This window comes from Marmota marmota, unplaced genomic scaffold, assembly GCF_001458135.2.
Source record: "Marmota marmota marmota unplaced genomic scaffold, marMar, whole genome shotgun sequence".
NCBI lineage: Eukaryota > Metazoa > Chordata > Mammalia > Rodentia > Sciuridae > Marmota > Marmota marmota.
This window is the reverse complement of record NW_026000037.1, coordinates 30,894,111-30,907,791: the sequence shown is the minus strand read 5'-3', so window position 1 is coordinate 30,907,791 and position 13,681 is coordinate 30,894,111. Positions and strand designations below refer to the sequence as shown.

At 31.3% G+C, this 13,681-nt stretch overlaps 1 protein-coding gene across 1 annotated transcript in view; it reads left to right on the top strand.

Moving 5' to 3' along the window:
* Lrp1b (LDL receptor related protein 1B) overlaps positions 1–13,681 on the top strand; it is a 1,807,788-nt gene that overhangs the window by 653,342 nt on the left and 1,140,765 nt on the right. The gene's annotated exons all lie outside the window — the stretch shown is intronic.

The window sequence follows — 13,681 nt, the reverse complement described above, 5'->3', positions numbered from 1 at the left end:
ATCCTATTAAAGTAAGGTTTGTAGTCAAACACATAGTTAATGGAGTCAATGTGCTAGAGTCGAAGGAATGGAAAATATGCAAGGCTTCAGACCCATCATTTGACTTAAAAAGCACTAGGTAATATAACATAAAACATATATTACAATTACTTTTAATTTAATTTATTCAAAGTGCATGTCAAATTTGAACAAGTAGAATAATGAAGATTCAGAAATTCCAGTTCTGTAGTAGGCCACAATGTCCTATAGATTAAAACTCCCTCAAAAGTTTGGTGTCATTGAAACAGTGATTTCAGATGATGAAAGCTTGTAATGGATAACTCCGTAGAAACCTGGAGGATGCTGCTTCTGAAACTTGAATGTGGCATTAGCCCCATGAAACACAGTTGCCCTAACAACTTCCTGTTTATATTTTTGGCTGAGTCATTTTTTCTTTAAAAATAGAAGTTATGTGTTTAAGTCATTGCTACTGAGATGTGTCAGTTTAATGTAAATATATTTTATACTTAATATTATTTTCTCAAAAAACCCAAAGCAGCTTCATATTTATAACTAAACTATGTGTGTATGTAATGTAGGCATTATTTTACAAACAAGAAAATCATAGACAAAGTAATGAGAACCATATTATATAAGATGTAATTGAGAGAAGATTAGTGATAGTTTCAGAGCATAGATTGATCCTCAAATAATAATCCACAAAATTTAAAAATTTTAATCGACTTTAAAGAGAATGAGTTCTGGCAGTCCACACACTTGCAGCTTTTGTTAGTTTTTTTTGTTGTTGTTGTTGTTGTTGTTACCTGTTTTACTATACCAAGTTTGAAGCCTGACCTATCCAAGAAACTTTTAACTATGAAAAATTTTTAAAAAGGCTAATATGCTTCCTTTACTGGAAAAGATAAGATGAAATATTTTGGGGGGAATCAGAAATAGCTGTTGTGGATCTTATAAAGTTAGATGTTCTTGATAGAACAGGCAAATATTCCTATATTTTTCCCAATGTCTTTCTTGAGCCAGCTGAGGAAGAGGGGTATTATTGCTGCTAGTAACTGCTCTCTCCATCTGTGTATTAGCTGTGGGAGATATATATCGTATACAAAAATCTCTGGCTGTTGCCTGATGAGAGGGCAATTATAAATAGCTGCATTCCAGGTAGCTACAGTGTAGTCTTTTACATCAGCCAGTGCTTGTGCATCTGAAGAGTACACTTCGAAAGCAATGGATAATATGAATTTTTTTATCTGCTGACATTCTATAACAGATTTAATTCAATTATCAAGCAGCATGATTTGTCTCCTTTTTCTCTGTATTGTTACCAACAAGACTTTTAATTGAAATATTGGTAGAATACTTCCACTATAATCTCTTCACAGATATTCTGTGCTGTCAAGACTCTTGAGCTATAGAAAATGTTTTAGTCTAGTGACAATCAGTGAATTTTTAATCGTGAAACATGAGGGGAAAAAAGAGAGATTGAGGAAACATAGATGGTACTGTCATCAATTTGGTAAGCATAAATTTTATGTTTGACCTGATAAGAAAGTATCTCTATATAAAGGTAAATATGTACTTAAAACTTATGGATAAAATATGACAACAAATGCAGAGTGAATATTTATGTTTGTTTGTGTAATTTTTATGAAATCACATTTTTATATTATCATAACATTTTATTAAACAAAATCACATCTGCACCTAAAAAGATTATCAACTCTAATTTCTCTAAAGTATGTTAGTGGCTCATGATTAAATTTATAGTAGATACGAACACAAGAAGACATCGAAGAGAACTACCTCAAAAATTAGGAACTTATAGACCTACTGACATAATTTTGATTTGTGGTTTTCTTATATTTCCCTTGATATCTCCCCTTATTTTTTTCAGTATTTTTTTCTGAAATTCAATTATTTTTCTTCAAAAATGAAGAAATAAAGACTTGTCCAGATAAGCATGAACTGAAGGAGCTCATAACTAATAGAATTGTCTTACAAGAAATGTTAGAGGAAGTCTTTCAAATTAAAAGAAAAGGTCACTAAAACAGCAAGATAAAAGCATATGAAAGTACAAAGCTCACTGATAAAGGCCAAACATTAACCAAGAATATTGTTCTACTATAATTATAGCACATTACCCATATTTTTCTGATTTAAAAGTTGATAGAAGTACAAAAATTTGTGCATAAAAATGTTAATGAATATACAATATAAACATTTGTAATTTTTAGCATCAATAGCAAAGTGTGTTTGTGTGAGAAATAAAGGTATAGAATAAGTGATGTTAATTAAAACTATGTTATTGGATTTATCATAAACATAAAATACATTATTATCACTATACTATGTTTTATGTAAACCCCATGGTAATTAAAAACAAAATTACTATGGTATGTGTGCTAAATAAAATGACAAAGAAATCAAAGCATGTCAGAACAGAAAATCAACAAAACTCAAAGGAAAATAGAGACAAAGAAGGGTACAAAAAAATCTACAATACTGAAAACAAAACAAAACAAAACATCACAAATAAGTCCTTCCCAATCAGTAATCACTGTAAATGAAAATGGATTAAATTCTGTAGTCTAAGGACATGGAATGGCACAATGGATTTAACAATCAAAATAATAAAACCAAGGTCCAAATAGATGCTACTTAGAAGATACTCAATTAAGATTCAAGGACACACATACTAAAGATTGAAGGAGAAGGGATAGAACATGATACTCCAGTAAAATAGTTAAAAGGGATAAGTATGGACATAATTAAATTTGGTAAAATAGAATATTGAGTCAATTAAAAGAGACAGGGACATTATATACTTATATAATGTTCAATTCATCAAGAAGCTAAAACAATTTCATAGATATGTACACCCAACATCAGAACATCTAAATATATAAGGCAAACAAAAAACGTACTGAAGGGAGAAATAGCAAGGACATTAAGAGATTTCGTGATCTAATTTTAGAAATTGAGAAGTACATCCATACAGATGATCAAGAAGGAAGCAGAAGGCTTAACAATATATACTGAATAGACATAACAGATGTATACAGAACAATCCATCCAATAGCACCAAAATACTCATTCTTTTTAGAATAAGATCAGGCATCATAATAGTAAGAGCATTTCACATACTTTAACAGTATTTTTTGGTTAAAAATACAGATGAAACAGAAGGAAATTATTTCAGTATGAGAATGGCCATACATAACAAACCCACAGCCAGCATTATATAGACTGGTGAATAACTAAAAGTTATTCCCCAAGATCAGTATCAAGGATGCACACTTTCATTCTTCTATTCAAAATAGTATTGGAAGACCTGGCCAAAGCAATAAGACTAGAAAAAATAAATAAAAGACTTTCAAATTAGAAGTAAAATTATCTCTGTTCAGAAAGAGCATGATCCTATATGTAGAAAAAAAAAGACTCAAGAAATAATTGGAACTAATAAATTCATCAAGAAACTTAACAATTCCATTTATAATAGCATGTATGAAGACAGAAATACTTTGAAACTACTTTGGGTATAACCAGAGACTTGAACAATTGTGCTCTATATGTGTAATATGAATTGAATTACATTCTGCTGTCATATATAACAGAATAAATGAATAATTTATTTTTTAAAAAAGAAATAAAGACAAAAGAATTTATTTTTAAAAATTTACTTTTAAGAAAAAGAATTTATTTAAAAAATAGAATTTTTTTAAAAGAAAAAATGTCAAAAAAAATCTGTATATGACACCAAAAGTATTGGCAAGACAAGAAAAAAGAGATGGGCTTGATGGGTAAAAAAGGCCTGATGGGTCTGATCCTAACAAAGGGCAGAAACAACAACAACAAAAAACCTTGCAGTGCTTTATTTGTAGTGAAACACATCAAAGGGAAATTTATTGATTTATTGTGGGAAAAACTTTTTCAAGATAAACAAGAAGGGAAGCTGTAGGAAATTGACCTGACTGGAGACTCATTACCTTCACAGTAATTCTTCCTCCTCCAGGCAGGGGGTGCCTCAAGGAAATTTGGACACATTTGTATCTCTTTCCACCCCAGAGTTGCATTTGAACCTAGGGCTGTCTGAATCAATAAATTCCATGGTATCACAGAATTCTCTTTTAGCAGGACATTGCCAAGGCAACGGAGCATTCTCAGCTCCTCTTAGAAATGGTTCAGACAAGCCCACAATTCCTTCTCCACTCCCAACAGAATATGGTATTTTTATAAAGGCAAATATATCTCAATTGACAGACTAGAAAGTCCAGAAAAAAAGTTATGCATATATTTGCATTTGTAAAATGATCTTCAACAAAGGTATCAAACATACAACCCTATTTGGAGAAAGAATAGCCTCTTCAACAAATGCTATTCGTAACTGGATATCCACAGGTAAATAATAATAATAATAATAATAATAATAATAATAATCAGTATACGACCTTTCATGATGCAAATATCAACTCAAAATTGATCAATACTGAAATGTAAAATCAAAACTATGAAATTCCTAAAATAAAACATAGGTAAAAGGCCTCATAATGTTTGTCTTGTTTATGATTTTTTTTGTATATGCACCAAAAGTATTGGCAAGACAAGCAAAAAGAGACAAGTAGGATACATAAAACTAAAACCCTTTTGCACAACAAAGAGCAACAAAGTATAAAGGTAACTTAAGAATTGAAAGAAAGGTTTTCAAACTATATATGTTATATATAAATTTTTCATATTTATACATACATATTTTCAAACTATATGCTAAATATAAATATTTCAAACTACATATATATAATTTCAAGCTATATATATAAATGGATTTATATCAAAAATATGTAAGTAATTCATACAACTCAATATGGCAAATAATAACAATCTCAGTTTTAAAAATGGACAAAGGCATGTATAGGCAACATATAAATGATCAATAGGGATATGAAAAGATAATCATACTCATGAATCAAGAGGTTGAAACCATAATAAGGCATGAGGTATCCTTATACCTTAGGATAGTCATTGAAAATACAGAGAAAGAGAGAGACAGGAAGGGAAACCCTCAGGCACTATTGGTGAAATTGTAAAATAGTTCAACTTTTATGGAGAGAGTTTTGAGATTCTTCAGTGCTCTTACTGGAGCAATTGAAAGGTTCATTTGATATATCACAATCCCACTTCTGAGTATTTATACAAAGCAAATTAAAATCAGGATCCTGAAGAGATGTTTGCACTCCCATGTTCATTGCAACATCATTCACAATAATCAAGAGGTGGAAACAACCTAAATACTTATCAACTAGGACTAGAGAAAATATGATCTATGTATATGATGAAATATGATTCATCTACTGAAAAGAAAGAAACCTCTTTATATGCTACATGAACCTTGAAGATAATACTATGCTAAGTGAAATAAGCCAATCACAGATGAACAAATGTTACATGAGTCTACCTTGTCCTATTCTGGTTATAAAACCTACTCAGGTCCAAAACATTTAACTCAAAGAAACAAAGTAGAAAGGTTGCTGCTAGCATCTGGGAGGATGGATAAATAGGATATTTCTGTGCAGTGTTTACAAAGTTTCATTAATACAAGACAAAAAAGTTCTAGAGATCTGCTATAAAACATTGAGCTTATAATTCAGTTTTGTACAAAACACTTATAACTGTTAAAAGGATAGTTCTTTTGTATTTTTTACCTCATTAAAAATATGCATATATAAAGGACTTTTAATATACAAATTGTGTCATATTGCAGAGTTAAACATTTATTTTTGCTTAAATCTAATACTATTTCAAGGTAAATATAGGAAGAATACATTAACCACAATTTATTGGAGAATGAAAACAGATACACTTATATTTGAGCATTATATTCAATGTTGTTCCTTATAAAGGAAATTATGTTATATAGAACTCTGGTAATTATTGCAGAGTGGTATTTTCAACTTGTGGGACCTTTTCAAATTCTGCCTCTGCAAATTTTGAGAATCCTAATTTGAAAGACAAATGTAAGTACTGTTTCTCCTCTTCAGGGGTATGGCTGGGCAGAGGGTAAAGCATATGCTGAACTCCTTGTCTTCTTTCTCAGGTCCCAGAACTTCATAGCTGCTGGTGAAGATGTAAACATACAAATTAAAAATAATAATAATAATATCTGCCAAATATTGAAAATTTACTTTGGGCTAAGACTTTTGCTAAATAGTTTATGTATCTTGACTAAATTAGGACTCCCAGCCATCTTACAAGGGAGAGACTATTAATTTTATTTTATAGATGAAAAACATAATTATTAAGTTATTAGTCAAAGGTTACTTACCTTATGAGTAACAGGACCAAAATTTAGGAACGGGTAGTCTTATGTAGTCTAGAATTCTTAGCATTAGCCACTCAGCTATATTGCCATGAAAATTCCTACCTAGTAAATAAAGCTCCCCTGGGGATTCTTTTTTTTTTTTTTTTTTTTTTTTTTTTTTTTTTCCCTGCATGGTGTTTTCATTGCATGAGTTGATTAGAAATATTGAGCACTTGGTAAAATTTTACTTCTCTCTTGAGATCATAAACATTTAATTGAAAGGTAATATATGTGATTTTAGGTCATTATCATCATGCTGGTATTAAAGAGGGCATATTAAAAAGACAGGTAGTTGTCTTGAGATAAATCTAAACTGAAATTTGTATGTATTTTCAAATTCACTTGCCTCTGTTCTATTTGTAAAAACCAAGCAGCTCTGAACCATAGTTTTATGGTTCTTAAAAATCTTACCATATTTAGGACCCTTAGGACTTTCTCTATTAAATCTGCTTTTTTGCAATCATATTCCATTTTCTGAAACAGAAGAAATGGAACAGGGAAATGGAGGGGGGGAGGAAAAAAGGAAGTACTGGAAACTGAAGTGGAACAAATTATATCTCATGCATGTATGATTATGTCAAAATGAACCCCAATATTATATATGACTATAATGCACTAATAAAAACATTAAAAGAAAACAAAATAGAAGTAATTGAAAGGAGACAATTTTTAATAAGTATTCTAGTAACCTCTAAAATAAAAAAAAAATAGCTGAAATGAATACCTGGAAAGTTTAATCTGTAATTACTTGGTCTCCTCTGATGCTTCCTCATGAATTGCCACTGTATAAGAGCAAGTGGAATACGTGTTATAAGAAATAAAATAAAATAAAATAATCCATAAAACTCTGAGTACAGATAATTGTTTCCTTTTTTTTTTTTTTTTTTTTTTTAGGGGGGTTACTGGGAATTGATCCCAGTGGTGCTTTCCCACTAAGCCACATCCACAGACCTTTTTTGAGATAGGGTCTCAATAAGTTGCTTGGAGCCTTGCTAAATTTCCTCAGCCTCCCGAGCCACTGGGATTCCATGGGTGCCACTATGCTTTGCCAGATAATCAATTGTTACTAATGCCATCATGATACTTGTGAGAATTATGTTTCATTTAGGGCTGTCTGGACACAATAGTGTATACATTTAGGATGATCATTACCATCTCTTTTTGGAGCTGCTTATATTAGCTTTTGAAGACATATGAAGGAAAAAAAATCTGCTTTTTATAACAAATAAGGTTCAATATGAGACAAAACAAAGGAAAAAAACAGTGTATTAGGAATAAATCTAGATGGTGGTAATTGGGTGTGTTGATCAGATGAGGAGGAATTATAAAAAGAAACAGTACAGGAAAATATACTTCAGTTGTGTCAGTCTTGTCAGAATCAACTCATGAAAGAATCCGACAAAACTGATTAAAATTTTTGTTATGATTGAAGATTCTTTGCAAACCATAGTAGACCTATTCTGGTTATAAACAACAACAAAAACTAATGATTGGTGGAATGTAAGAGTGATGATCTCTGTTCAGAAAAGTTGGATAATAAGTCTTTTAATAGGAAAATCATAAAAATCAAATGAGTTCTGAGCTTCCAAATGGCCCCAAATACTTCACCTCTCTCTTCCTTCTTTGATTACTGCCCAAACACTACTTCTTCAATTATCTGGCTTGGATAATATTCCTGAACCATAGCAATGGCATTGGAAGGGTGCTGGGGAGATCAGAGCCTAAAGGTCCATTTCACAGTGTCACAGTATTGAAGCAAAGTCTTCAGAGGGTAAGCTTACTCTTAAACTTTTTGTAAGACCTCAGTAAGTGAAATGATATGAGGGGATAATTTTAGTTTTGTTTTTGATTGCTCTGTTACAAATTACTACAAGCATACTGGTTTAGAACAGTTCAGATGCTTTATTTTACATTTCTATTAGTAAAACACAATTGCCCAGGGCTAAAATGAAAGTGTCAGCATGCCTGAGGTTTTTTTGGAGGGTTGTAGGGCAGAATCCATTTCTTTACCTTCCTCAGCTTTTCCAGGCCACCCACATTGCTTGGCTCATGGCCTCAGACTGCCATCTTCAAATCAATCCACAATGATTCTCTCTGACCATAATAATGACTCCAAAATCTGCTCTGACCACAGCTAGGTATGGTTCTCCACTTTGAAGGATTTATGTGAATATATAGATTTGGCTAGGATATTCAGGACAATCTCCCTAACTCAAGGTCCTTAATTAATCACATATTCACAGTTGCCATCTAACATGACTCTTTAACAGATCCAGAATTAGGACATGGACACCTTTGGGAGTCATTATTCTGCCTTTCCTCATCTTAGGATTGAAAAGGTGTTACTTCAGGGGATTCAGGACTTACCAATTCTACATGCATGAGTTTTTTTCTTTGATTACTCTGATTTAGTTATTATTTATATTCCCTAGAAGTTTGTGGGAAAACTCTAACAGTAGAATGAATAAAAATGAAGATAATACTTTTGGAAATATATTGTACATGATATAAGTAAACTTTAAAAAAATTACATTAACACAAGAAATAACTTTCTTGTATTCTCTAACTATTGAGTACACCTTTTATACAAGAACTTAATAAAACATAACACTTGATTATGACAATATATAGTTAAAAGAAAATACTCAACTCCTCTCTATGGGATATTTGGAGCTAAAGACCTGGATAAGTATGTGCTTCAGCTTAGGAAAGTTACCTTTGCACTTGCAAGAATAATTCTTTATGTAAAATAAGTTATTGCATAAGGCTCTTCTGAACCAAAGAAAAACTGCAGGTGGGGAAAGAGCTCATTTGTATGAATTTGATTTCCTGCTGTGGAACCCCAGTGTGGAAATCTGATTAACTAAGAAAATGACTTTAACAGGGCTTTAAGCTATAAAGGTTCTTTTAGATGAAGAGGTCAGTTTGCCCTGGAATTAAAAGTCATAATCTTAGGCTGTATGAAAACACTGTTTAACTTCATTAACTAAAGTTGATAGTTTTGCAGTTTCTAAATAGTTGCCAGTTGTGGTAAAACTGCCTGATGTTCCTTGATTAGCAGTAGGTGATTTGGGATTGCTAAAGTTTTGCATAACACAAAAGTAATGTAATGGTTCTTTTGATATTTTAAGACAGTTGGTAGGAGGTACAGTCATTCTCAGAAAACACAGTGAAGACCGTGTTTTTTAATATTCTAGTTCAAATCAAATTCTCCACATTGAAAAAAGAAGTATTTTAAAAATTCTTATCACAGCATTCTGTTTATGCTTTTAACAAATCAATATATTCTAGCGGTCTTTGCTTGGCTTATACTTTTTCTCTTGACATATTTAGAGTAATGTTTTGATCAGCCATGCTTTATATTCCATTACTTTTCTTGTCTCTGATAATAATCAATTTTTGACACTGGAAGTCAGAGGAAGTTAGATGAAAGCCAACTGAATTTGTTGGATCAACTGTATTACCAGCATGAGTACGCATACACACAAACATTCTCAATACACACACTGTATTAGAGGAACTGTAAATGTTCAAAAGAAGCCAAGGTTTTGTATTTCATCTATTTAAGCTAAGTCTCACACAGGTAAGCATATCAATTTGAACAATGATGCAATATTCTACCTGTTTCAAGGGGAAGAATATGTAGTTATTTGAAGTTTCTCTTAAATCTTGGAGTATCTCCTCATCCTTTCCAGGTTAATATGAAATGAAAGAAAAGACATTGGATATATTTATATCTGATATCAGTCTGTTCCCCAAGTCTATCTAAACAGCTATTATATTCCCTTTTTTGAATTCTTAATTTACCTTTAAGTTGTCTATGATTTAATTATTTCTTTACTCTATCATAGGGTAACTCTTCTATTCTCCTTTCTGAGGTTTAGTGATTTATGAGTATTTAATGATGTCTGTCTTAGAAATTAAAGCTAAAATTCAAATAATGTAAAAATATCAGCACACTTTAATATTTATTTTTAAGAGGCAAATGTACCTCCTTAAGAGCACTTTTAAAAACAATAGTTAAAAGGTACTTTTTAGTACTTCCAGAACATGCTGTAGTTGAAATACATTATTATATAGTAGATCTTAAAATAATGGAAAGCTTTCATAGAACCCCAAATCAGGAAAAATTTACTGATACATGGATATTTGAGATACAGTAGTCAACATACTTATGATAAAGGTACTTTAATCTAAAATTTAGGGAAAATATTCTGCTTTACCATATATAATCTTATTGCAAATAGAATTTACAACATAAATCCAATACTTTTTAAAGTATGAATTCAGTGAAAAATACTATTACTTGAAGTTGCTCATAATGAGCGTGTGGTTGAGAATAATACTAAATGTACAAATAGATGTATATCTGTAGTTTTATACAGACAGACGTGTGCACCTCTAAGTAGATGTGTGTAGGTTTTACAAATGTTGCATTAAACTATATTACATTGTTATAAAAACCAAGAATTTTATTCAGTTCATTCATGACATTGTCATGCTACTATAGACCTGAATCATCTTTAAGAAACTATATAATATTCTCTTGTGTGAGGCAATAATTTATTCAACATATTCCCAATTTCTAAATACTTAGTTGGTTTTAATTTTTTGTCTTATTAATGTTACAATTAAAATCCTCTGAAATATATTATTACCCTCTCATTCAATGGTTTCAATAGAATCATATCTTAGGATAGAAATGTTATTCCAAAGACATACAAAAGTATATTTAGCTTAACATTGCAGTTTGGGATAAGCTACCTGAAGGAGTTTCTTGAATGTTGATTGGAAGCCATGTAGCCTTATTTTGAAATCTGAAATGAAACACCTTTAGTATTATAGATTGGTTTTATTTCATCTATAATTATTACTTATAAATGTTCTCTCTCTCCTGGAATTTACATTTTACTTTGTGGCTTTCCATCATTTCTCTGGACTTGTTACATTTTACTTTTCCATTTAACTCAAATTTGTCTGTAACAAATCTACTCTGAGATCCCTAAACCCAAACATCTTAGTTTTGTTTGCTCCTGCCCAAAACTCTCTTCTCAATGTTTTTGTAGTTGAATTCTTCCTTTATTTTGTCAAAATATCATCTCCTCAGAACCATCATCTACTACCACTTAACCTTATAATTTTATCTCCCTTTCACATAATTACATTTTACCACATCACTCAAATTTTCTTTATAGCTTTATTACTGTCTGAAGTACTTTATTTATTTGTTTACCTTGTTGTTCTGACTTGTAGAATGTAAATTCCATAAGAAAAAAAATATTGTCTTTCCTTGTGTACTATGGTATAGATAGATATTGGATATGTATGTGTTTATTTTTGTACATAGAAATTGTGCTATAATATTCTTGAATAAATGGAAAATTTATGGGACTGCTCCATGCCCAAGGTTTTATACACTAGAAGGAGACAGGACAGGAACAGATCCTTATCAAACATCTTTTTCTTGGGGGTAGGGGGTGGCTAGAGTATACATTAAGTTATCACGACCTGCGTGATGTTTACAGTTTCCTTGAACTGGGGCGGTGAGTCAGATTAGAAATATTAAAGGTAATATTCCATTGTGTATGTATGTTACATTTTTTTTAAATTCATTCATCTATTGAAGGGCATCTAGGTGGGTTCCACAATTTAGCTGTTGTGAATTGTACTACTATAAACATTTTACTCAGCAATAAAAAAGAATAAAATCGTGGCATTTGCAGGTTAAAGGATGAAGTTTGAGAAGATAATACTACGTGAAGTTAGCCAAATCCAAACAACCAAATGCCGAATGTTTTTTCTGACATAAGGAGGCTGATTCATAGTGGGATAGGGATGGAAAGCATGGGAGGAAAAGACATACTCTAGATAGGGCACACGGGTTGGAGGGGGCAGGGGGGTAGAAATGATGGTGAAATGTGATGGTCATTATTATCTAAAGTACATGTATGAAGACAGGAATTGGTCTGAATATACTTTGTATACAACCAGAGATATAAAAAATTGTGCTGTATATGTGTAATAAGAATTGTAATGCATTCTGCTGTCATACATATATTTTAAAAATTAATTTTAAAAAGATAAAATAATTTTAAAAAAGAAATATTAAAGGTATGAGAAATGTAAGAAATAAAGACACACAGATAAGTGAAAGGGGGGCGAGGGTGGTGAGTTGATCCAGCTGCCCAGAGGTAAAAGAGATGTATGCATAATCTGTTAAACCCCAACCATATTGTTTTTCTCAACTTAACCTTTTAATGCCCATACCTATAAAATAAATGTATGGAGTTTTTGTTCTGTTAGATCCAGTCTCCATCAAAAAACAAGAATGCAAAAGAGAAAGGATTATTCTTTGGGAGGATTATGAGACTAACTGTATTCCTAGATGATGGGAGTGACCTTTAAGATGGAATAAGTAGGACAGAATATACTTGCCTCAGGAGAGGAATTTGCTGATACGTAACATGTATATACAGCATTTGGAAACGTGGGATAAAACAAAGTCAAAAATGATCTTTGAGAAACCTGAATCAGCCATGTCATTAAAACTCTTGAGCATTACAAATTTTAAAACTGATTCTTATTGTAAATGATAGAATTATGGGTATTGAAAGAATCCTAAGACAATATCACATTAGATTAGCAACTACTGAAAAATCTTAAGGTCAGAATAACAACTGCTATCTCTGTTGAAATATATTTCAGTTAACACCAGTGTTTCATAATCCACTAAGTACTGCATGAAACCTTAGCTAAATTTCAAACTATTTTTGTATTAAGTTGCAGAGAAAAATGGAAGTAGATTTTAAGTCCTATCTAAAATTAAGCCTCATATATGTGAAACAGCCAGACATTTCTTACTTCTAATATTACTATTGATTCTTTTGTAAAATTCATAATTGAATTAAACAGAGATAAAAATGAATATTTTTTGCAATTTTTAGATGTTCCTATTAAATAAATGTAAAACAGAGACTGATAATTTCATAATGTATTTTAAGCAACTAAGTCTGCTATGGAACATAAGAAATAAATACTATTAGGATCAGAAGTGCTTAATGAATTAATCTATTTTCCAACTAGAAAGACTACAATAGGTTGTTGTTTGGTTTGAGTTTTGTTAATTTTAATTCAAGGTTTTAATACTGTGCCTTAAAACTTTTGCTTTTGCATTCAATTCTGCAGAGCTCATAATTGATTAGTTCATTCTATTGTTATCTTAAATTTCAGGAAATGAAGACACTTAGCTATACCTTCACTCCCAGAAGCTAATAATTGCCACTTTCTTCCCCATCTAAACCCAGAATTTAGATGACTATGAGAGTGCAGTAG